Consider the following 27,450-nt stretch of genomic DNA (forward strand, 5'->3'; position numbering starts at 1 on the left):
TAATCTGGTCCTGGTAAGTTTTATAAGCCAAAAGAGACTTGTTCAACTTCCAGTAACCAGATCCTTGTCTATGTACCTTATCTATCTGCATCCTACACGTCACTAATTTGTGATCCGTGTAGGATACATAAGTGAATTGGGGACAGCTAAAGTTAGTCCTATCTCTAATATTAACTATAATTTTATCTATATAAGACCGGATTGATCCAACGTTATTACTCCAAGTCCACGTTGGAACGCTCAGATAATCCAATCTGAATCGATCTGCCAGCCTATATCGCTTAAGCAGACCGACAAGGTGAGAGTAACTTGTCCTATTAGTCGAGCCTACGCTGTCCCTACGTGCGTCGAGGACAGCGTTTAAATCTCCTAACACTACAATTGTCTTTGACGTCACAAAAAAATTCTCCAGGCGCAGATAAAAGTCATTCCGTTTGCCTACGGTCGTAGGCGCGTAAATGCCAATCAAACTGAAAACTTTACCACCAAATGTCAGATCTAGAACGACCAGCTCGCCTTCTGGGTCTGCAAAGATTATACTTTTCTGCTGAGCCATGTTTTTCCGGAGCAAAACTTCAACCTCTCCACGTCCTCCGGTCTGATTAGGAGACATGACTTTCTCATATCCATTCAGGAGGGACGAGAAGGACTGCAGCTTGTCCAACTTGGTCTCTGTAGCGACCATCACATCTATCCTATGTGACCTGAGGTCGTTGAGGAAACAAGCCTGCTTCTACTTCGAAGCCAGGCCACGCACATTCAAACAGGCTATACTAAGTGTAGCCATCTCTCAAAGAAAAAAAAACGAAAAAAAAAACGGCTTACCTTTCCCAAGGAATATGCCTGAGAGTGATCGAGTTAACCGCGCCACCCTCTTTCCATACTTGGTTCAACCGGCGGGTTAATTATTTTTTGGAGTGACCCCAAGCTCCGCAATGTCTTTTGGGTGCACATTTTTCATATCAGTATACAACTTCCTTGAGATTCTTCCGTAAGTGAGGACTCCTTCTTCAACATCACTCTGGAAGATTCTTGTTTGCAGGTTGGGCACAATCACGTCCACCAAATAAGGGTTGGTGTTTCGAAACATTACCACTACCGTTTCAGGTTTTTTTCATTCCCACAGGTTTGGTGGCCTGTACCAGGCCACCTCTTCTGTCGTTCCTTTATCCTGTATCAGTTTTTCAGCTGTGGCCTTTCTGGCCACCTTTGGGATTTTCTTTTCCCTTTTTGAGAGGGGTTTATTTTTTTCCGGTGTTACCGTTTTGGTCTTTTTCGTGAGACCACCTGGAACTCCATTTCGTCATCCTCTTCCTGGGCCGCCGCCCCGCCGCCCCGCCGCTGCTGGTGGTATCCCCCTGGTTAATGGCCTCCTTGGCCAGGGCTACCACCTGCTCCTCACTGGTTACTTTTTACAGGTGGTAGTCCTCTGGGTAATGGCCTCCTTGGCCGGGGCTACCACCTTTTCATTATTTGTTACATCTTTGTTATTAAAGGTGGTAGCCTTCTGGATAATGGCCTCCTTGGTCGAGGCTACCACCTTCTCATTGTTGGTCACACTGCTGGTGGTAGCCCTTTGGGTAATGGCCTTCTTAGCCAGAGCTTCCACTTTTGCCGCTTTCTCGTTGGTGGAGAGAACTTCCTTCTTCCCACTTATCGCCTTTTTCTTGGGAGGCCCACACTCGGCCCTCTGATGTCCCTTCCTTCCGCACCGTAAGCACCGAGGTTTTCTCCTTTCCACATTTATAATTAAGGCTACCTCCTCCGCAACCTGTATTCTATCAGGGAGCTCTTCTAAATCTTCAGGTGTAGCCTGTACAAGGACTTCCAAAGATTGTCCCCTCCAATTCTGGGAGACATATCTTTTTATCTGGATTACCTCCAGTTTTTCTTCTCTATTGAAGAGTATAGCAACAACCCATGCTACCTCAACATCAGGAGGGATATTCATAATTTTTACCCGAGACGTCCTGCGTCCCAGATATAGTGGCAACAATGTCATTTTGTCATTCTGCAAGGTCCGAGCGGAATATTCCTTAGCCTTTTCAGCCGACTCGAACCTTGCTTCGACTGTTGCGTACTTGTTACCTTGGGTCAGGAAGGCAATATCCTTCATTACTGACCCAAGGCACTCTTCCATATCTTCCTCCTCGAACCGTATCACCTTGTTTTTCAAGCAGAAAGTTTTGTAGATTACGGTTCTTTCCCGTCTGCAGGTAGTTATTTCATGTAGGGGGTTACTTTCCCCGTCGCTTTCTGTTATTTTACCAAACAAAAGTTGAATTTCAGCCTTTTTCAAGGTAATAATTCCTGTTGTTGACCAACAGCAGCGGCATAATTCATAGGTGTCGGCGTGGCTACTGCTTCCGCAGTTGACGCCATGGTGGCACTCAAAATTAATAAGTTCCCTCTACAATGAAGTAAAAAATTCAGTTTATACAAATCCTTCCCCCAAGGGGAGGGTAACAACAACAATAGTTCAAGCTGTTAATTAACTACCTAATGGCTATAACAGTAGAACAATAACAATGAGTCCTGCAAACAATTAATCAAATCTCCAATAACCAAAAAAAACCCAAAACAGATGACTGTAATAACGGTAAAAAAAAATATCAATGTTAATTTACTGATGCGTTTGGGCTAGTCTATGTCTGTATTATCAGACAACTGCAAAAAAAATGTTTTTTAAAAATTAAAAATTCTGCAAGATTCGGTACAAATTCTTCATGGTTCAAAACGTTGCTTACTTTTTACTGAATCTGACAGTTAAACAGCCTTACGTATACAGTGGATAACAAACTCTAAAATATCAGTTTCAAGACCACTTTTAAGCGAGAAACTCCTGTCAGAGTCACCTTTTGTAAACATCTAATTAGTAAAGTGGGGAAAATTATCAGAAAAACCATTTCTATTCATATTTTCAAATATATAATATTGTACCAAGGACTTTCTACTTCTTATTCTACTATATTTCTTATTCTACTATATTTCTTATTCTACTATACATACATACACGTGTGTTTGTGTGTTCGTGTATGTATAAGTACACATATAACAGAAGAAGATATTCCAGCAATAATTGAAAAGAATATAAGGAATTTTATCATAACACGTGTGATAATATTGGGCCAACGGACACAGAAACACCCTCAACAGAAAGAAAGATAAGCTAAATGAACGTAGGAACTCTAGTAGTAACAGTAGTTCGAATATAGCCACTGATAAATTTGAACTAACCCTTTAAAAATGATAGGTTTAATGGTTACAACCGGCAACTGGAACAGGGAATGTCAGGAGTGATGATAAAGATAGCCATAATCGTCTAAACTGGATTATTCGTAATACAAACAAACAAACTCGGCGAAATTGTAAAAAGAAATAGTGGTGAATGTAGTAACTTAAAAAAGGAGAGCTAAATGAAAACAAGTAGTCTTGTATAATGAATCACTAATATTCCGAGAAAATTCATGTCATATCAAGGCAGACTTCATTTTCTCATCACGTTCATGCCACTAAGCCTGGGGCCAACCGATGAATCATCGTGGTTGTTGAAGTTGTATGTTAGATTATAAAACTCTTTATCCTATTGAAGATATTGAATAGAGTTTAGACTCTAGTTGATCCTTTTGGGTAAATACATCCGGATGTTTTATCGGAATCAAACCAAGGGTAATGCAAGAATTTGAACTTACACAGTAAGTGGAGGAAACATTTAATAATTGTATTTTTGAGGGGAGGTAAAATCCATTGAATCAACCCAAGTTTTTTACTTGTCGGTACATTTTTTAAAAAAGTTCTGAAGGACTGAAAGCTAGAATCAACTCACGCGGAATTGGATGCCATTAGGAATCCTGTTGCTAATAATACACTGTTTTCAACTTTGAACTGTTGCTATCGATGCAGTCGTAACTACCTATGCAGCAGCACATCAAATGGAGTCTAAAGACAGAAGCGAGATGAGACCTTCTCAAGATCAGCAAAGGCCTGCTGCAGCACTTAATACTGAATCATTAAAACAGCGTTTTCAGGATTAGACAGAGGTCCAATAGAAAAGCTCAAATTCGTTCTTCTCAAATTCGTTCTTCACAACCCCTGGAGCTGCTTTCAGATATGATCCATCCCATTCTTATAAAAATGATAATTTTGTCCAAATTGGTGTGCTAAACTCGAAATTGTTATTTCTGTAAGGCTTTAAAATTTCCGAATGAAACTATTGGTATGCGCTGCTCAGGCGGTAAGGTAAGAGTGCCAGCTCTACCAGCTCCTCCTCAACTTCTTATGGATCTTCTAGAAGGCACTTCTATCCTGTCAAAGAATTTTTCCGAACAATATCAGACAATACAACTCTGCATTTCAAATGACATCATTTGGTGCATCTAAGGAGATAGCTGAATATGGATTTACGCCGACGTTCGAAGTTCAAGGGTAAGTCTATCACCTCACTGCTTCCCTGTTACCCACAAATGAACAACTACAGTTCCTCCAAATTTACTTTATGAGTGATGTAAGACAACAAACACGAAGGAGGTGTCAAAACTTCAGATGATGGGTCGTGTTAGACGCAGCGCCGACCGCCGCCGCAAAGGAGAGTATATCCACTAACAGCTTTGCGGTGCGTTCAAAAATCACATACCCCCACCCACAATTTTCCATGACAGGTTAGTGCCTGGAATACTCCAAACGGACGCATGACATATCGCTTAGTCGAATTAGCCTATTATTTATACCACAAATATTTTGTCGTCAATGCTGCACTTCCTCGTATCACCCGTTTCAGCATAACTGTATACAAACTATGCCATTTTAATCCCGAGCAACGCCGGGTATCTCTGCTAGTTTATATAATTTAACTTGGTCATTTATTCAACGCGCAAATAGTATACTCCACCATATTCAACGTTTGTCTAAAAGTGGGAATAATCATTCGTAACTTCTGCATTAATCTCTCAAGTATTTCACGAGTTATTTCTTCCCTGTGCATGGCGGACCAATCACTTTAGATTAGGTAGTTGGTTATAATTAGAAGAGTTGTGAAATTTTATCTTATCACTAGTGCTGTGTTGATTTGTGTCGTAGGTAGATGTTGTTTAATCTCTGACCCAGTCAATTTGCAACAGAGAAGATAAGAACACAACCTTCAAATAATATGATAACCGCCACGTCGTCTTGTTCATTTAAATCCCAGTATATAACTTTTATAGATAAGTATATAAAATTGTTGGTTGGTGGTGAAGCGTAGACAAGCAGAAATCTAGCATCAATTTTTAATGAAAATAAATAAAGATATACTCTAAAGTCTCTCTCTCTCTCTCTCTCTCTCTCTCTCTCTCTCTCTCTTTCACACACAGTAACACACATTATTGAAACAAAGCGATAAACAAGATGATAACGCGTATGATAATTTCCGTGGGACACGAATTCACATCTCTCCATTAGCGAACAATAAATTTAATTTAATAAGCATAAACGTTAACTGCGAATAAAAATTATAAATAATCTTATGAAAACAACTACATGGTGTCATGTTCGACCTTATTCCTCCTTATTTGTAACTATTGGTAATCGATGTTGTGTCACATCTGTCTACAAAACTGAATTTGTGTGGTTTTAATTTTTACTAACAGTTTTGCGGCTATGCTTACTCGAGGTTTTTTCAGTTGAAATTTGTGTCGTCGGGATTGAGGAAATTTCTCTCTTGCATCTCAAAGTTATGCTGCATTGCTATGTAAACAAACGGGTCATATGAATATATATTCTGAGCCTGAACCATCGAAATGCGAAATTTGCCAGTGTGATCTTCGTTAAAAATAGCCATATTAAGCTCTAGGTATTAATGAGGAATATATTTTAATTGTAAGCAAAAACAAAATAAGGAACAGCAACTTTCTCCATGGAAGCTAACTGCTCAGTTCCCAGTCTCCTAACTTGGACAATAGGTATAAGATGAGCGGCAATAGCTCAACTTAACTGTAGATAACCGAAAATAATTGTAATCAATTAAAATAATCTGGAGGCACTATCTTAGTGGTTAGGGTATTGTACTTATAATCGTAAGAGTGTGGTTTCAATTCCTGGACCGAGCAATTCGTTGTGTTCTTGAGCAATTCGTTGTGTTCTTGAGCAAAGCACTTTATTTCACATTGCTCCAATTCGCTCAGCTGTTATCCTGCAAGAGACTAGCGTCCAGTCCGGGAATACGAAAGGGGGGATGGGTATTACGACACAGTATCCTGGAAAACCGTCCTTAGGATACTATGACACTTGAAGGACCTTTTATCCTTTTTTAAATTAAAAGGGAGTAAAAGCCCTTAGGAAATTCATTGCAAAAGGTAAGAGAAACAACTTCGAAGTTACATTTTACTAAAAGTTAAATGGCGATATGAGCAGGGAGGAGTCTGAGTCTGATTTGCTTAATAGTTAATGTCCTAATTGTGAATTGTCCTAGGACAGTGGAATAGCAGAAACGTTGAGTGCAGGGAAAAATGCCTTGCGGGGTTTTGTTATGAATACTTTACGTGCTAAGTTTCAAGTCAACTTTACCTTCATCCTTTCGTCGATTAAATTAATATCAATCAAGTACTGGTATCGATGTAACTGACTGACTCCTCATACAGATCTTCCTGGTTTTGCTTATGTAAGAATTTATTATTTGAAACTGCCTAAGTGAATTATTTTCTTTCTCTCTCACACACACACATACTCACTCACACACACACACACACACACACACACACACACACACACACACACACACACACACACACAGAGTAGAAAATTACGCGCTCGTCTAATCATTTTGTCGTTTGGTAGCTACGAGGTTGGCAATGTTTCAACAGTGATCCAATAACACCAAAACATATATTCATGGGTGTAACTACGACTCACTCTCCCAACAACATAACACCATTTAGTTTTTGTCAGTTGAAATTTCGGAGATATCTCCTTTAAGATGAATTTTTATTAACACTACTGATTTCTCATTATGGTTATTTCTTTTAATTAAACTTTATGCAACGGATCGAAAACAATTTTCAATAACCTGCACTTAACTACAAGTTCTTCACGCAGAAGAATCCTTAAATACATTTTCCTTTGTCATCAACTGTATATATTTGTAAAAGATTTAAAAAAAAATAAATGCAACATTCCCAGTAAACGTACGGGAATAAGTATTCTGTAATATCCTAAAAATTGGTTATGTACAATGATAATTACAATTGTTAATCTGTGAAGAACAATTAAACTGTAATAAACTAAAAGGTATTTATTAAATAATGATTTCTTACAATAAAATGAGGTGAATACTATAGCGAAGGTGACAAATCTGTAGTTAGTTTCGATTTTCCGGTGATAGGTATCCTAGGTACTCTGCTTAGGCAAAATATGATCACTAGAGGATAATTACCTCTAACGATGGAAACTCGAGCAATTAAACATGGGTTCAATGATGTAAAATTTTAAAGAACAGGTATATACATGACTGTTACTTATTTTACTGATCATGTAGATAATGAAGACGAAGAAAATCTGTTGAAACTCTGAAGATAGAAGCACAGAATTAAATACTGAAAGACTCATAATCGAGAGCACGAACAACATACAATAAAGAAATAATAAACACGTAAAATACATTTATTAATTCATATTTCCAAATTTAACTATATCTCTTGATACGAGACAATCACTCGCTGGTTTAGTGACAAATTATTTAGAAACTAACATGTGGTCACATTATTACAAAGAGTCTTAAAGTCATATAGAACACCTGCATTTTGATAGGGCTATGTTGGCTTTATAACATACTAGCAGTATAACCCGACCTTGTCCGGGTGTGACTTATTATGCCATCTACGATAAGTCTTGCTAGCTGAAAATCAACTAAAAAAGAAAGCCTTACAACGAAAAAACCCTTATGATGTAAATATGTTCATAATTCAAAAGACGATGAAATTAATAGGGAAAGTCTGAAGGCTGTTTTGTGTAAAATTATTAAGCATACGTAAATTTCTTCCGTGTAATTGGCTATAGAAATGCTTGTGCAAAACAACTTTTTGCGCTGCCCTGATTATACATAGCAGGGTAATCCCTTTCAGCAGGAGCTAGGACGGCAATTTCTGATGAAGCAATTGCTGGCGATCTGTTGCTACACAGTTTTGCCAGAATTCTATCAGATTGGGCAGAAGATGTTGATGCACCATTTTGCATTATGTTCAAAATAGCTTCTGGAATGTGGTGCATTACTGCAGTCTGTTGCTGTCATTTTAAACCGGTTGCCGTCTTTCCCTAGCAAACTCTCTTCTTTGGAGGCATAATCTATGTATATATTAAACAGAACAACAAAAGTTATAATAGATGGCAGTGTCGGTACACTAACCCTAACACTAACCCTAAACCCTAACCCTAACCCTAACCCTGACCCTAAAAACCGTAACCGTAACATTAATCCTAAACCCTAACCCTGACCCTAAAACCCTAACCCTAACACCCTAGTGAAAATCTTGGTAAATTTACAAAACATTGACGAACATGAGTTATATTTTACTGAATGATTATGTACTTGCACGTGTATGCTTTTGAGAGAGCGAGAGAGGAAGAGGTAGAGAGGGGGAGAGAAAGGAATAGAGGTAGTTAAAAGTTTTCTTATGACTGCTTCTCTTCATTAGAAATCTAAGGATGCACATAAGCACATAATAGAGAAAAATGAAACAAATATGGACGACTTGCTCCGAAACACCACCGAGTGGGGAACACTTCTCAAAAATAACCTGCAGTTGTTTCCTTCAAAATTCCTACATGCTTGAAATGTACATACATCAAGGTACATTTGTACAAAATTTCATGAAAAAATATTCATTTTCCTGGAAGTTAAGAGGAATTTAAGTGGAATTTCCGAATATTGTACCCCACCCCTTTCCAAAACACTTTTACCGAAAATTTTGTATATTTGGAATCTACATAATAAATAATATATGCATAGAAAATTTCATTAAAAAATATTCATTTTTATGAAAGTTATGACCTTCCAAAGTTGGTGGGTACAACTCTAGTTATACCATCAATGTTTTGTAAATATACCACGATGTGAATGATTGTGTTCACTTGCACGTGTATACGTTTGAGAGAGCGAGAGAGGAAGAGGGGGAGAAATAAATAGAGATTGAGAGCAATGTGTATGTTGTTGTCACAGGTCATGTATGTGTGGTTGTGTGTGATTTTACGTATCTATGTTATGAAAAATAGGTAAAGAATACTGAGATGAAAGTTTAATCTATGACGTTGTATGTATCACTTTCTCTCTCTCCCTCTCCCTCTTTTACTCTTACTCTCTATATTTTTATGTTGAGCGCGTGTGTAAGAATGGCGTTCCAGGTGCAGGGATGAAATATAAAAGTTGCTAGAAACAACAGCCAAATCTCTCTTAAATCACACAAAGTAAACGGAATTTAAAAAATCTAATTACTGCACTGGAAAGTTCAGATCGAGAAAATTCCATTGATGTAAAAAATTTTACGAAAAAGTGGAAAATGTGGATTTCTATAAACATTCAAAAAGGCTTCACACAAACACACAATTTCAGATTTATATATTAAGATGAGACACTTCGTAGTAGCGTGAACCAAGAGGATTGCGATGTACAGTCTTTTCAGTAAAGGGGATTGTTGTGGATTTGTAGTCCTAAATGGTTGGCATTGGACATAACGAGGGTAGTATAGTAGTGACTGTTAAATTGCGAAAGAGAAGCAGAAAACGCTTCAGCATAAATGTACTAGAAGCAAATGAATGAAGGACCAAAGCCGAGAGCATGAAACAGTGCATAGCAGGCGGGGTTGTGCTTAGCTCTGGTTGGATAACAGCGTAAAAATGCTATGAACTGAAGAAATCTGGCCAGTTCCTAGTAGCATCAATGTTTTTCAGAATCATTGAAAAGAGTGATATTGTTAGATGACTAGATTATTGTAACCTCCAGTAAACAGCTTATAAAAAATATATCCCGTAGTGCAAACTAAATATAATATAATAAATATAGCACATAGCATGTAATTCCATAGAAAAAAACCTTACCAATCTAATCAAATATTTGAATATAAAGGAAAGTAATAACCTCGAAATAATCGATTTCTTAGACATAACATTTAATTCTAAAGACAAAAAATGGTAATAATACATTAAACTAAATGATTCTACGCTATATATGGAATGAAATTCTAACCACTCATCGTACATCCTTAGTTATCTATCAGGCTAGGTAAGCAACGTTTTGAAACATGAAATTCATTACAATATATTTCAACAATGCAGAAATTTTATTCATTAAAATAAGTACTATTACAATCAACACATTTTTACCAACGAGTTGCAAGTTTGTTTATTCTGGTAACATAAAAAATCTGGAGTTCTGGAGCTGAGGAACTCTTTGAACGCACTTTCAGCATCGGTTTGATTGTTGAACTCCTCTCGCAGGAAACCATCAAATTGCTTGAAGAAGTGGTGGTCGGTAGGAGAAAGGTTTGAGGAATAAGCTGGGTGGGGAAGAACTTCGTAGCCAAGTTCCCTCAACTTCTGGAGCGTCATTAATGAAACGTGTGGTCGAGCATTGTCATCAAGAATGATTGGCCCTCTTCTGTTGACCAGTCCGGGACGGAGGAGTAGCAGTTTTTCGTTCATTTTGGCAATTTCATGGCAATATGTTTCTGCAGTAATGGTTTTTCCAGTTAAGAAGTTATAGTGGATGATTACACCACCAAACAGTCACCATAACCTTCTTTTGAAGAGATCGGGTTTAGGGAAGGTTTTTTATTATTGTACAGAATCCACTTTACATCGCAAGTTACAATACGGACGAGAAATGGATCGGTTACGGAGAAGAAGCGACGAGCAAATTTCATAACAGCGCATTTTCTGATTTTCATTCAAATCGTGTGGTACCCATTTGTTGAGCTTCATTCATTTTCCGATCGCATGCAAATGGTTGAAGGCAGTTTTTTGGCTAACTTGAAATTCTTTTGCCAGTTCTCGAGTGGCTTTACGTGGATCTTTCTCAATGACGGTCTTTAACTGACCGTCATCGATGATAGATGGGCGTCCAGTACGCTCACGATCTTCAAGGCTTAGGTCTCCACTGCGAAATCGTTTAAACCACTCTCGAGCTGACCAGTCACTGGTCCTTTCCTCAACAAACGTTTCGTTGCTTTTTTTATTACGTAAAAAAGGCACACATAGAGGAGACAATACAATATGATCTGATAGTAATAAAAATTAAAATGACAAAATGAAAAATCGAATGGGAAACAAAAGACAATTACATACAATGAAAGGCAATCTGGGGTTTAAAAAACAGGAATGCTCCGACCCCACGAGCCCTGTCTTCTCTACCGACACCTTGGTAATCTCTATGACATGCTTTTACTCCCAACATACGTGCTACACGCATCCACCTTTTTTTGAACATACTCACTGACACACACTTCCCTTCCAGCCCCACCTTCCTTTTCAGGTGAAAAGTGAAAACATTCACCAGAGCAAGGCCAGAGACGAAGCTGTCTGTCACAATACCTTTCATTCTCGACTTCCAAATCGCCTCTCTCACAATTGCTGCTACAACAAGAAAACAATTCTTACATTCTTCCATAAGGAAATCCGGTCGGTTAATTTTTAGAATTGACTCAGACGACAGCTGTACTCTTCTCCTATCTGACAACAGGTGTTCTGCATAAGTTTACACTTCTGATACACCCGGACACTGAACAATAGCGTGCAGGACGGTTTCCACGTCCCGCCCGCATCTTGGACAGACCGACGGCCCAGGGTGGCCGTGTCTGGTGAGCTTATCCCGAACGGGTAGGGCTCCTCGGTAACACTGCCAGGCCAAAGACTTTTGGAAGTTATCCAGTGTCTTCGGCCCGAATGTTCTTCGGAACAGGCTGTCCAACTGCTTATCATCGAGACCCAGGGTCCTTCCCAGGGCAACATCATTTCAGGAAATGATGTTGCCATCCTACAATAGTAAGCCACTGTAGTACCGAAACCGCTGGCGTTGCCCGAGTTGCGGAACTGGAGGAGAGCCTTGCGGCACCCCGTATATCGGGTACCCAACCTCGATCTTCGACGAAACCAGTTTACTCTACCACCAAATCTAGTAAACTGGGGTACATCTGGTTAGCGAGCGGAGACCACACCCATTCACCATCTAGGTAGAGCCAGAGATGCTTCAACCTCAGCGGATGCTTGCGCATCCACAGCCAAGGCATCCCTAACCCACCCTTTAACGACTTTTGACAGCAAAAATGGAGGGGAATTCTTCCACAAAAAGCAAAAGATTTGCCTCTCTAACTTGTTCAACCACGAATCTGGACAAGGAACGACGGTTAGGCAGTAAACGATGATCGATGCAATAAACATATTAGCCCTTTCAAGGATAGCCACCGCCAAGACCAGGCCTTGACTATGTAGGTCACCTTGCTCGATACCTCGGACCAGTTCTTTTCTATCTGGAGATCTGGACCATGACTGCACTCTCTTGTAACCTTTTTCACCGGGGGAGGAGTCTTCTAAATTCTGAGGTGTCTGCTCTTTTTTTCTTCTTTTTTCCTGTGAGGAAATGGGGTGGGTGGGCTTGGTGTCTGTATGGAGAGGGTGGGTCTGAGTGGTCTTGGGTGGGATGGAGTTGGACTGGGGTGCCACATCACACTTAGTGTTCTTTCTTTTTCTCTTCCTTCTACTCTCTGTTACTCTCCATTCTTCCTCCTTTCCTCCGTCTTTTCTACCTCTCTTTTCTCTTCCATCTTCACAACTGTTTCCTCTGTAGAGGGCAGTATGCTCTAATGTGGCCCTTTTGCCTCATTTAAAACAACGTGGTACTCTGCCCTCTACTCACACTCTCAGCACAATTTCCCCCAGCGTCACCGTCTCTGCCAAACTTTCCAGTTGTCTCTCCTCCGCCTGTATAATTAGTTCTAGTGTCTTCCCTTTCCACCCTCCTTCTTCCATGTCTGTGGCTTGAAGGACAGCCACTTTCTCCTCACTTCCAACAAGGACAGCCGCCGCCACCCAAACCACTTCTATATCAGATGGGATTGCTTCTACCCTTACCTTGGAAGTCAATCTTTCAAGGCATGTGGGCAGAAGCACTACTTCCTCTGTTTTCACCGCCATACTCGCCAGCTTCCTCGCCTCTCCACCTCCTCTACTGTCCTAAATTGGACGACCATTGTCCCATATCTCCTTCCTTTAGTATGTTATTTCCTTTGACCGCTCCCTTAGCGCCTTTTCCATTTTAGCTTCTACCTGTTCGGCCTTTTTTCCTTTTAACGAGAACACCTTATAGGTGATCGTTTTTCTCTCCATCCGCTCCATAATCCCTTTGGGGGACCACAATCTCACATCGCCGCCCACCTTCTGTACCATCTTATCATACTCCTTCAGACCAGCCAAGTCCAACTCCCTTAGCTTCATCTCCGTGGCCTCAGCAAAACTCCTTGTCTTCTCCAACACTCCGTCAACCTTTATGACCGCCCTTACTAGCTCCTCCTCTGCTGAAGACAACTCAGACCCGAGCAGCACGAAAAACAAAACGTCCGACTCTCAACAAATTCACACAACAACTACTGGACAACGCATGCGCGGAAGCAAGCTTCTTGCCACACTGGAAACATCGAGGTTGGTGACTCCTCTACCATCACTACCAGACGGGCTTCACCAACCTCGACAATTTCTGTAATTTCTGCCAACGTGGCTTATTCGGCTTGTATTACCATGCGGACGCTTTGTCCATACCAGTTGCGTGGCTCCATGACGGCAGTGTCTAATACTGTTATTTTATCCTCTAAGTCCATCGTCACTACCGCGACGAGCCACTCTGGATCCACCTCAGGGGGAATATTATTTATAGTGATCCTCGAAGTCCTTCTACCCATGATATGCATGGGTAGAAGGACGTCTTCAAGGGGTCTACTGAATGGAGCCGGACTTCTTCTTCCGACTCCATCCATACCTCGACAATCGCAAAACGTCTTCCTCTAATTACGTATTTTATTTTATGCCATATAGGCTTGAAGTACTTTTCAATTTCAACTTCCACCACGTAGTCAATTTTCTTATCCTTAATTTTATACGTTTTAAATATTAATGTTTTGAGGGGCCACTTTGATTTCATGCCCCTCCCTTGTTAGTAATTTTTTATGTTTCTCCGTATGGCAAAGGTTTATTTTTTTTTACTTTCGCTCCCGCCGCAGCGGCGAAGTCCATTGTTTCTTTGCCTTTTCCTTTTTTCTTCTACTTTTTCTACTTCGATGTTCTTTCGGGACGTTGACGGTTTCATTTTTTTTTTTTAGGTGAGATACTTCTCTTCATTCTTGGACTCTCCTCATCAGAATCTTCACTCAGCTGTTTTGCCACATTCCGCTCAATTTCTTCCTCACTCAAATACTTCTTCTCGACGCTCTGCTCCTTTGGGCTAGCCATAATGCTGGCTTCCCCGCACGGGGGAAAACCAACACTTGTTTTTAACAAATTAACAGTAACAATATTCACAAAAGTTCAATGATAACAATATGACTTTAACAACCCACCTCTTTACAAGCAATAACACAATCCAGTAAGCACAACACAAATTTTCGAAGAACTAGCCGAAGCGGGCGTTACGTTTCTATCGCGAGCAGTTTCAGCTGCTTTACATCCATTTTTGAAGTTAAATAGCAAAATGCTCGAATATCTCGCTGTGAAAGTTCCATTTCAGATGATTGTAATGATGGTGAAAAAAATATCAATGTTAATTTATTGATGCATTTGGGCAAGTCTACGTCTGTATTATCAGACAACTGCAAAAATAATTGTTTAAAAAAAATTCAAAACTCTGCAAAAATCCGGTACAAATTCTTCATGGTTCAAAACATTGTTTACCTTTTACGCGATCTGATACCTACAACTGTTGGTAAGAAAAACCATTTCTTAAACGAAGCCTAATTCAAGGAGTAGCAAACGTAAATTCATTTCTATGGTTTGTAAAGAGTTTAGCCACGTTTGGGTGTTTCGTGTGCGTGGGTGTGTTTCATGTGTGTGTGTGTGTGTGTGCGTGCGTGTGTGTGTGTCTTTGGCAGAATTATTGTAGCAAAGTGCGTTTCCTTGTTATGTATAGTAACAATCTCAATGCTGTTCAATGAATACACACACATACAAATGTATGTGTGTATTTACACACACACACACATACATAGATAAACAAATTATTATGCAGTTCTAATAATTCTTGTTGCTCAGTCTTTCAACAGCATATGGTAAATTCATCAACGGACTTTTTGTTATTCACTGACAAACAGTGACCAATGTAGATTTACAGACTTCTGTTTGGTACCTGTTCATGTGTAAAAGAGTTCAAGTACATAAAACTTCACAAATGCAGGAATACATAACCTCAGAAACACACATGTCTACATACGTAGATAAATTAACCTTCCGGAAGACAATTTTAAATTAGAAAACTCGCATTTTCATTGTATCTAGTATTATTAACTAACTCTTCTCGCTTTTCAGGACGGATCTGTTTCTGACTCATTACTCAACACTCGACATTAACTTTAGTATTCTGCAAACTGTATGAATGCCCCTTCATGCATGTCTCTATACATACATACATACATACATACATAGCCAGATTACTACCTCCTACTTTGAAGGGTATGCGTTTGCAATCCAGGAGCAGGAAATATCAACCAAGTAACTGATGGTAGAAGCCATTGCCACTCATAATAAAAAGGAATACTGGTGGAATGTACCAGTGAAGACCTCAAAAAAATGTAAGCATAACAGACCTGATATGATGATTTAGGGTAAAGAAGAAAAACTGTGTACAGTTGTGGAAATTAGCTGCCCAGCATAAAGCCCAACATAAAGCAGAAGATTAGTGAGAAAGAGAACACCTATGCTGAACTATTGAGAAATCTGCAGTTATACTATCCAGATTACAAGTTCAGGTTTATTCCTGCAATTATTGGGGCTCTGGGATATGTAACACACTGCCTAAACACCAATCTTGAGAAATTAGGCTTCTCAAAACCAGAAAAGAGAAAGCTAATCCGAAGACTACAGATCCAATCCATCACTGGAACTGTAAAAATCTGTGAAACTTTCCAGAAGTTTATCATTTAAATATATATGAGCATGTCTAGATATGCAACTATATGCATGAGAATACATACATACATACATACATACGTACATACATACATACATACATACATACAAAAATAGCCTGTTGTTGATGTTGAAATTCTAATGAAAGAGCCTTGAATCTAGGTTAGAAAACGGTTCTTTCTCTATTGGCAAGAAATTTTGAAATAAACTGAATAATGACACACACACACACACACACACACACACACACACACACACATACACACACATAATACAAATGATATGTGAGCGTATGCATATATACATACATATATGTACATACCTACATCTACATGTATATATACATGCATATCCGGTTACAGGACGTAAAAAAACGTGGACAAAAAAGGAACGGGAACATAGACAAAGCAAAAAAAAAACGAACTTTTTTTATGGACAGCAGAATGAACACATAGGAAAACAGACAAGCCACATATGGAACTTTTCCTTCATCAGCTGCCTCTATTCTAAACTAGGCGTTTCGAAGATGAGGCAGAACGCACTCTTAGAATAGCTCTTCTCGCAAAGCAAATTAAGTAAAACCTGCTATGCGGAGGATTCCAAAGTGGCAAACAGAAACCAAGACAGAGGAAAACAAACGTTGAGGGCCGTTAAGCCGAACGAGATGAGATACTGAACGCTGTGATGTGACGAACTTGAGCAGAGAGAGCATGTCATCTACTGCGCCGCTTCATTGTGGACATAATCAGTCCATTAGCAGGAAAGTCAACATCGTACGTGAAGTATTCCACCCACTTCACAGAACTGATCAAGGATACTCCCATCGAATCCAACCAGATGGTGAGTTTAGATGTGATAAGCCTGTTCATCAAAGTCCCAACTGGTGAAGGACTATCGGTGATACAAGAAAAACTAGTCACAGACACCCATATAAAAGAACGCACTAGTATACCAATAAGAAACTTGATGGAAATGTTGACCTTCTGTGTAGAAACTACCTACTTCAGTATGGACACTGATATATATCGACAGGAGGAGGGTTTAGCTATGGGTTCGCCATTATCACCGGTAATAGCCAATATATACATGGAATACTTTGAGAATTTGGCTTTAGGATCAACACCACTAAAACCAACAATATAGCTACGATATGTTGATGACACCTTTATACTCTGGCCCCACCAGGAAGATCTCAAAGTGTTGTTAGATCATGTTGTTAGATACAGTTCGTAATGGAAAAGGAAAAAGACAATCAGCTGGCATTCCTGGATGTATTAATAACACGCACCAAGTATGAATTCAGGACATCCGTGTACCGCAAGCCGTCCTTTACTGGATGATACCTCAACTTCAATTTCCTGCATCCATACAGTGTAAAGAGCGGGATTGCTCAGTGCCTAAAACATCGTGCAAAGAATATAAGTAGCGATCGTGACACACACTACGAAGAAATTATCAAGCTCAATAACGATCTGTGAAGCAACAACTACCTCAAAAGTATACTATCCACTCCAAGTATGAAGAAGAGAGAGGATGAGGTCAATAAACTACCCAGTCTGTCTACCCTATGTGAAAGGCCTCTCCGAAAAAATACAAAAGATATGCGGCCCATATGACATCAGGACAGTATTCAAGAGTAATACAACACTTCGCAAATATCGCCTTCGAGAAATAGCACCAATAGAAGGGAATATGATCGAAGACTGCGTGTACTCCATCCCATGCAGCTGTGGTTGGTTATACAAAGGCGAAACATGTCGCCCTCTCAAAATAAGGGTAGACGAACATCACAAAGCTGTGACACGAGGAGATATTGATAAATCGGGTATAGCTGATCATGTATGGAAAAATGGAGACCATCTCACCCTGTGGGATGAAGTTAAAATAATAGACAGAGAACACCACTGGAAAATACGAAAACTAAAAGAAGCAGCACATATGCTTGGACACAACAACCTCCTAAGCAGACCGAGTGTAGATATGAGCAGCATATGGGAACCGGTATTAAAGAAGGATAGAAAATATTAGAATTATAGCCCTAAACTTCACTCCGTAATTGCCCACGGGCATATGACGTAGTGGTTAAGAGCGCGGGCTACTAACCCCAAGATTCCGAGTTCGATTCCAAGCAGTGACCTGAACAATAACAATAATAATAATAATAATAATAACATCGAAAAAATATAGGGGAATGAAAACCCAGGTTCGAAATTTCCCCAAGACACCTTAAGAAGGCTGGAGGTTATATCAGCCGAAACGTTGTGTTAACAACAAACAAGATGAGGACAAATATCCGTCGAATGTAAATAATGTACAAAATGAAGTACATTGGCAAAATTATTTTTTTGAACCTGTTGAAGACACATAAGATGTCTTGAAGGGTTTAGTCGAACAAATTGACTCCCGTAGTTATATATCATTTTTTTGCCGAACCGGTAGATTACAGATAAGTAAACAGAGCAGCACTGACTATCAAACATAAATACAAAGACACACACACACAACAGGTTTCCCCTCCGTTTCCGGCCCAGGGCTATAGCGGAAGTCACCTGCTGAAGGCGCCTCCTGGTGGGACTGAACCCGAAACTACGTGCACCTGTGTGTGTGTGTGTGTGTGTGTGTGTGTGTGTGTGTGTGTGTGTGTGTGTGTGTGTGTACGTACATATATAATTCCAAAATTTAAACAAAAACACAATAAAAGAACAAACAGAAAGATCACACCCGTGACAGGACGTTGTTCATTCATCGTCAGTTATCGTCCTAAAGATCCTTATAATTCCACGCCTTTAACGATAATATTATTCACTTTCGGTGGCGTCGACAGCGAGAAACTGCTGGGAATAGCGAGCGAACATTGGAAACAGTGGCGAAAACAAACACGATGCAAATGTGAGTATGCAAACAAAATAAAATAAATAAACAATATACAAACAAAATAAGGCCGTGCAGCTCCGAAATGAGACGAATATATGGGCAACGCAAAGGAAAGGAAAATGTCCTACGGGGAAATGAAAAAAGGAAATAGATGGGAAAATAACGAAAGGTAAAAAGAAAATGAATAGGAGTGGCTGTGTGGTAAGTAGCTTGCTAACCAACCACATGGTTCCGGGTTCAGTCCCAATGCGTGGCATCTTGGGCAACTGTCTTCTACTACAAAGCCGACCAAAGCCTTGTGAGTGGATTTGGTAGACGGAAACTGAAAGAAGCCCGTCGTATATATGTATATATATATGTGTGTGTGTGTTTGTGTGACAACCGATGCTGGTGTATTTATGTCCCTGTAACTTAGCGGTTCGGCAAAAGAGACCGATAGAATAAGTACCAGGCTTACAAAGAGTAAGTCCCGGGATCGATTTGCTCGACTAAAGGCGGTGCTCCAGCATGACCGCAGTCAAATGACTGAAACAAGTAAAAGAGTAAAAGAGTAAAGGAGGTGAAAAAAACAAAACAAACGATGTTGGCAGTTGAGAAGGAAGCGAGAGAAACGTGACTGAATGAGTCAATGATCAGGCAAAAAGAACATGGAAGAGAGAGAGGGATGGGCAGGTCACAGGTCACGTGGTAGTGGGAGGAGAAAGAAATGGTGGTGGAGGACAGAAAGCAGCAGAGAGGTAGGTTGAGAGAGAAAAGGAGAGAGAGGGGAAGCCAACGAAGAGAGAAAAAGACAGAAATAGCCGTCGCACAAACAATATTCAACTGAGTAGGTAAAAAAAAAAGAAGAAAAGAATGGTGCATAGCGTTACATTAAATAAGATCCAAAAGTTTAACAGAAACACAACAAAGGAACAAACAGAATAATTACACACAAGATGAGATGCTGTTCACTTGTCCAAATGATCCTTGCAATATCACAACTTTTGATGGCATTAACAGCGAGAAGCTTCTGGGAATATGTATGTATGTATGTATGTATGTATGTATGTATGTATGTATGTATGCGTGCATGAATGAATGTATGTATGTATGTATGCATGTATGTATGTATGTATGTATGTATGTGTGTACGTATGTATGTATGTATGTATGTATGTTATAATTTATATTATAATTTTACAAAAATTACATTTTAGAAGAGTAAATTTCTCGTCCACAGATTTAGAAGAATCACGACGATGATGGTGGTGATGATGATGATGATCATCATCATCACCATCATTAACAATATCATCATCATGATCAATATCATCAACATCATCAACGGCAACAACCAAAACAAGACCGAAGCGATAGAACTCTGAGCGAGAAGGTGTTAACGGATGCTTCGTTCGGAGTGAATTGCGTGTGATTCATTGTTTCTTTCTTTTCTCCCCGCACCACTATCTCGGTCTCTCATTCATTCAACCCTCCGCTATCTAATCATTCCCTAACCCTAGCTCTCTAACTCTTAATTAGTTTTTCTCCTCTTCTGTTCTCTGCGAAAGTTAACTGACTTGTATGTCAATGGGATATTTCCTATCGTAAAAATTGAATAGGAATATTATAATAATCCTTTTGTCCTCTGTCCCCCGAAACCCCCTTTATTTATTTATTTTTGTTACAGAAACCCCCGTTTTCGGGTGGTGAGATTACGAAACTGAAAATAAATTGGCAAAAATCGGCATTTCAAAATTTTAATTTCCCCCTCCTCCTCCTCCCAATTTCTTCATTTTTGACTTTTTTCAGAAATAGTTTTTTTGTTTTTTTTTGCAGAATATGTGGAAAAAAATTTCTGAAAAAGTCAAAAACAAAGAAATTGGGAGGAGAGGGAAGGGGGAAATTAAAATTTTGAAATGCCGATTTTTGCCAATTTTTTTTTCAGATTCGTAATCTCCATTATCCGAAAACGGGGCGGGGGTATGTAAAAAAAAAAAAAGGTGAGGTGGGCAAAAGGAAATCTTTCCGTTTCGTTTTTTTTAGTTTGTTTCTTCTCTTTTCTCTTATTCCTATTTTGCTCTAAGGCCTATCAATGCGGTGGCGGCGGCGGCGGTGGTGGTAGTTGTGGTGGGATGAGAATATAAGGACTCAATACAAATAATAATAATAATAATAATAATAATAATAATAAATAATTTTGATTTTCTTTTTAATTGGAAAGGAGTGTTCATAATTTGATAGATAACTCTGCCTTTTTTGGTTAAATAAGACTCATTGTGATAGTTCTCTCAGTATACCACTGCCTCTCTCTTTCTCTTTCTGTCTGAGAAATATACATCATCTCTATTGTTTCAAAAAGTGTTGGAAGCAGGCTTTATTTCCACAAAGTTAAAAGAACTCAACACAACGGACACGCACGGCTATTTTTTTATTTTGTTTTTGTTGCTGATCTACTTTCTCTCTTTCCGTTCCTTCTTCCCCTCTCTCTCTCTCTTTCTCTCTTTTTTGTTGCTGCTCTACTTCCTCTTTTTCTATTCTCTCTCTCGCAGTTATTCTTATTTCTTCTTCCACTCGGCTTTGCTAGTCTTTAATTTAAATTTACTCCTGTCGAGTAGTGATCGCATCGAAACGATAGAGAAAATATTGGTAAGTTAAAATGTTAAGTATTTTCTTTATACTTAAAGCAATTTTCCGAATGAAGAAAGAGAAAAGCGAAGAAACAGCATAAGAAAAATATGAGAAAAAAGAAAATTATTATTCCATATGCTTACACTATGCTTTTATATTATTCAATCTCATTTGTAAATTTACATCTTAACACACACAAACATATGCAGAGACATAAACATATAGACATTATATGTCTGTATGTTTATGTCTCTGTATACATATGATACATATACATGGTATACAATACGTGATACATAATATATGATAGTATACATACATATGTATACATATTATATTATGATATGATATGTATATATTATTATCTAATATATAGTGATATATGATATATGTGACACACACACTCACATACAACCATACATACGCACTGTATGTATGCATCTCTCTCCATAGCTATGGATGTACATACTTTTGTTATTTACACCACCTGTCCTCGTCTGTTGTTATTATTTGTATATTCTCCCATATATGTATATGAATATGTTTAATAATCATCTCTTGTTGACGAATGCCAAGTTTTGTTTATTTGTATATTTATATTGTTTTGTGGTATTATATGATTGGATTGTTAAGTTCTATCACTTTGTTTGTTATAAATGGCAACATTTTATTTAACGAGTGTCAATGAGTCATTAAAACTAAACTTCTGACAAAAAAAAAATGTGTCCTAGTTACAAATACGTAGATTTTAAACTTTGGAAACGTTTTGAACGTCGCAAAATCTATTTCAATTCCTCTTCAAATCTGTCGCTTTGTTTATCTGATCACAGACCGTCATGCTTGTGTGGTATGTGTAGGATTTATCAACAATAACCTTTACAACTATTGCATTTTGCTTCCAATACTACACACACACACACACACACACACACACACACACACAAACACGTTCGTTTGTTTGCACTTGCGACAAGATAATGTGTGTGTGTATCAATGTGTGTGTATCAGTTGAACTAGGTACTTAAATTGAGGCACCTTGTTAGATCTGAGTAACATGCATACTCAACAATATTAAGTGAATATCAAACTTGGTGCATAAGTGTCGGCCACATGATATTTTTGCAATGGAGATATTAGACCCAGCTGAGTGAAGAAATCCGCTCTTAGTTGTACTTTATATCAAAAATACTGTCTATAATATTTACGAAGCGTAGATTCAAGGATAGGTGAATAAAATATGAGTAACAAAGAGGTACAAGTGTCAAGCTTGCTTACCAACCACATAGTTCCGGGTTCAGTCCCACTGCGTGGTACCTTGGGCAAGTGTCTTCGGTCAAAATAAAGATTCTCACCCGGGAACAAAAGAAAAAAAAGATTAACCAGCCTAGGGGGTGTTAATAAGTGTGTGGAAAACGAATATGAAAAAAAAAAAAGCGCGCTGACGACCCTGGGGGTGGGGAGGGGACTTTCAGAAAATTCACAAGATCCGATTTTTCTGTCATAAATTGGGGTAAAATGGATATATACTCTTTTACTTGTTTCAGTCATTTGACTGGGGTCATGCTGGAGCACCGCTTTTAGTCGAGCAAATCGACCCCAGGACTTATTTTTTGTAAGCCTAGTACTTATTCTATCGGTCTCTTTTGCCGAACCGCTAAGTTACGGCGACGTAAACACACCAGCATCGGTTGTCAAGCGATGTTGGGGGGACAAAAACACACACACAAACATATACACACACATTCATATATACATATATATACATATATATATACAACGGGCCCATGAGCCTAGCTAGGCTTTAAAAGGGCGCAAAAAAGAAAATAATAATAATAAGTGACAACAAGAGAATAAGACCTCGATATTAAGTAAATAGAGGATTATTTATATCTATATATATAAAGCTGAAATTGTGTGTTTGTGTGAAGCCTTTTTAAAAGTTTATAGAAATCCACATTTTCCACTTTTTCGTAAAAATTTTTACATCAATGGAATTTTCTCGATGTGAACTTTCCAGTGCAGTAATTAGATTTTTTAAAATTCCGTTTACTTTGTGTGATTTAAGAGAGATTTGGCTGTTGTTTCTAGCAACTTTTATATTTCATCCCTGCACCTGGAACGCCATTCTTACACACGCGCTCAACATAAAAATATAGAGAGTAAGAGTAAAAGAGGGAGAGGGAGAGAGAGAAAGTGATACATACAACGTCATAGATTAAACTTTCATCTCAGTATTCTTTACCTATTTTTCATAGCATAGATACGTAAAATCACACACAACCACACATACATGACCTGTGACAACAACATACACATTGCTCTCAATCTCTATTTATTTCTCCCCCTCTTCCTCTCTCGCTCTCTCAAACGTATACACGTGCAAGTGAACACAATCATTCACATCGTGGTATATTTACAAAACATTGATGGTATAACTAGAGTTGTACCCACCAACTTTGGAAGGTCATAACTTTCATAAAAATGAATATTTTTTAATGAAATTTTCTATGCATATATTATTTATTATGTAGATTCCAAATATACAACCGGTTTAAAATGACAGCAACAGACTGCAGTAATGCACCACATTCCAGAAGCTATTTTGAACATAATGCAAAATGGTTCATCAACATCTTCCTGCCCAATCTGATAGAATTCTGGCAAAACTGTGTAGCAACAGATCGCCAGCAATTGCTTCATCAGAAATTGCCGTCCTAGCTCCTGCTGAAAGGGATTACCCTGCTATGTATAATCAGGGCAGCGCAAAAAGTTGTTTTGCACAAGCATTTCTATAGCCAATTACACGGATGCTTAATAATTTTACGCAAAACAGCCTTCAGACTTTCCCTATTAATTTCATCGTCTTTTGAATTATGAACATATTTACATCATAAGGGTTTTTTCGTTGTAAGGCTTTCTTTTTTAGTTGATTTTCAGCTAGCAAGACTTATCGTAGATGGCATAATAAGTCACACCCGGACAAGGTCGGGTTATATTGCTAGTATGTTATAATTATAACACACTAGCATCGGTTGCCAAACGATTTTGGAGGGGACAAAATATGTTATAATTTAGAAGAAACAGTGGTCACTTTTCAGATTAACACCCGCACGATTACCTAACCCTAACCCTAACCCTAAAACCCTAAGCCTAACCCTAATCCTAACCCTAACCCTAACCCTAACCCTAACCCTAAACCCTAACCCTAACCCTAATCCTAACCCTAAGACCCTAACCCTGGCCCTAAAACCCTAATCCTAACACCCTAGTGAAAATCGTGCAGGTGTTAATCTGAAGAATTACCGAAACAGTAAGTTGTCATTATAGTACTCGGAGTTTAGAATGTCGGAGAGAAGAGCTACGATGCATTCTCGTCGGCTATCTGTTTTTTATCTAGCACTCCGTCACTTAACGACGACAAGGGTTCTAGTTGATCCGATCAACAGAACACCTTGCTCGTGAAATAAACGTACAAGTGGCTGAGCATTCCACATAGACGAGTACCCTTAATATAGTTCTCAGGAAGATTCAGCGTGACACAGATTGTGACAAGGCTAGTCCCCTTCGAATTACAGGTACTACTCATTTGTGGTAGCTGAGTGAATTGGAGCAACGTATAATAAAGGACACAATACGCCGCCGGGAATCGAACTCACCACCTTACGATTGTGAGCCGAATGCCCACTAACCACCAAGTCATGCGCCTTCACTATCATGGCCATTCACGGTTTATATGCATAAACATAAGTTCTGCACACTTAACTCAATGACAACGTAATCTATAATAATAAATGCCAAAACGAATTTCTGTGTGTCAGTGTGTCACACTTTGACCCCTGCCTCTCTCACTATTCAATGACACTTCTACTTTTCTTGCTGGGGAAAGAATAATAGTAGGCATAGAGACGGTGAGGGTGGTAATAGATTGATAGTTGAGATGGTGATGGGTGATAGTAATAGTATGAGCTGTAGTTGTTATAGAGGCGGAGGCGGCGGCGTTGGTGGTGGTGGTGATAGCTGAGTTGGTCAAGCATGACAGTGATAGTAAGGGATGTGAAAGACAGTGGTGATGTTGGTAGAGGGGAAGGCGCCGAAGTCAAAGGTGTTGATGGTGATGGTGTCAAAAGTCTGAATGATGAGTCTATGGTGGTTGTACTGGTGATGTTGATGGTTGAAAACAATCGACAGAAGGATAGAGAGAGAAAGAAAGAGGCTAGACAGAAAAACAAATTGTACTGACCTTCGAATGGGAAGTCAAAAATTGTTTATCATGAAGCTTTACGATAAGTTCCAAGTCGACATATTATATTGTTTTGAGGAAAATTGTTCATTGCTTGAAAAATAGTGGGGAAGTTTAATAAAATTTAGTATGTAGCTTAAATCACTCTCTACATATAAGGACAACACACACACACACACACACACACACACACACACACACACACACACACACACACACACACACACATAAATATATACAACACACACACACACACATACATAATTATATACAACACACACAGATAAATATATATATATACGACGAGCTTCTTTCAGTTTCCGTCTACCAAATCCACTCACAAAGCTATAGACGAAGACACTTGCCCGAGGTGCCACGCAGTTGGATTGAACCCAGAACCGTGTGGCTGGGAAGCAAGCTTCTTTATTTCATTAAAATTCGCCATTGGAGGCGTTACAGAGAGGGGACAAACAAGGACAGACAAACATAAGGGGGAAGAAGCTTAAGCGTTTTTTAAAAAAATTTACAAGTTACGAATAGATTAAAATATGATTGAAATTGATTTAAAAATTAATTTTAAAATATTACACAAGAAATCATTGCGCTTCGCAATGAGGTAGCTAAAAGGAAGGCAACCGACCATCCTGGTAGAACCTTTGCTTCCCAAATTTACCTCACTTATTTGGTGCCAATCTCACTCAGCTTGCGCTCCACAGACTTCCATCTTTTCGTAAACATATCCCGTGACAGGCACTTTCTCTCCAGCCTGATCTTACTACTGAGGTAGTAACTAAAAAAGTTAACCAACCCCTGGCCGGAGACAGTGGTACCTGTCACTATACCTTTCACATGCGTCTTCCATACTGTTTCTTTCAGTATGGCTACTACGCAGAAAAAACAGGCCTTCCTTTCCCTGTTAAGGAAAGAAGGTGGTACAGTCTCGATGATAGACTCAGCTGATAGCTGTACTCTTCCTATCACTGACAACAGTTGTTCTGCAAAGGCTATCAGTCCCGACAACTCCGAACAGCCCACAAATGCGTGCAAGACGGTTTCCCTATCCTGCCCACATCTCGGGCATGTCGGCGAGACGGCACTTCCGTGCCTTGACAGCTTGTCGCGAACAGGTAACGCCGCTCGGAAACATTGCCAAGCCAGGGATTTCTGGTAATTATCCAGATACCTCGGCCCGAACGTTCTCCTAAGTAGACTGACCAACTGACTTTCATCGTAGCCTAGGGTCTCCCCCAAGGTGTCTTCTGACATAGATTCCACTAACCCGCTATAAAAATCCGCGGTGGAACTCTTGCTGCCGGCATTGCCCGCCCGAGAGAGTAGTTGGAGCGCCTGGCGGCACTCCAAATGCCAGTCTCCCAGCTTAGGTCTCTGCTTAATCCATGTACCAATGTCCGTTAAGGACACTAACTTTGGAAGGAAGAACCGAACGTGCGGTGACCACACCTGTTCTCCATCCAGGTAAAGCCAGAGGTGCCTCAACCTTAACGCGAGTTTTCGCATCCTCAGCCAAGGCATCCTTAGCCCACCTTTTAGCGGTTTCTGACAGAGCGCTTTACAAGTGGTTTTCCTCCTTTCCACAAAAA

The 27,450-nt window shown here is 39.3% G+C and overlaps 1 protein-coding gene and 1 long non-coding RNA gene across 2 annotated transcripts in view; both read left to right on the plus strand.

Annotated features, from left to right (window-relative positions):
- Window positions 1-4,293: 4,293 nt before the first annotated feature.
- Window positions 4,294-14,679, plus strand: LOC149135145 (uncharacterized). Its single transcript, XR_016242280.1, has 2 exons — window positions 4,294-4,425; window positions 14,331-14,679. It is a non-coding gene; the product is annotated as an uncharacterized LOC149135145 (long non-coding RNA).
- Window positions 14,680-21,186: 6,507 nt separating this feature from the next.
- LOC106871664 (protein rolling stone) overlaps window positions 21,187-27,450 on the plus strand; it is an 85,632-nt gene continuing 79,368 nt past the window's right edge. Inside the window, exon 1 of the mRNA XM_089353957.1 lies at window positions 21,187-21,627. The gene's annotated coding sequence lies outside the window, so the exon portion shown is untranslated. The remainder of the gene's footprint in view (window positions 21,628-27,450) is intronic.

This window comes from Octopus bimaculoides, chromosome 6 (genome assembly GCF_046866305.1).
Source record: "Octopus bimaculoides isolate indiv1 chromosome 6, ASM4686630v1, whole genome shotgun sequence".
NCBI classification, from domain to species: Eukaryota; Metazoa; Mollusca; class Cephalopoda; order Octopoda; family Octopodidae; genus Octopus; species Octopus bimaculoides.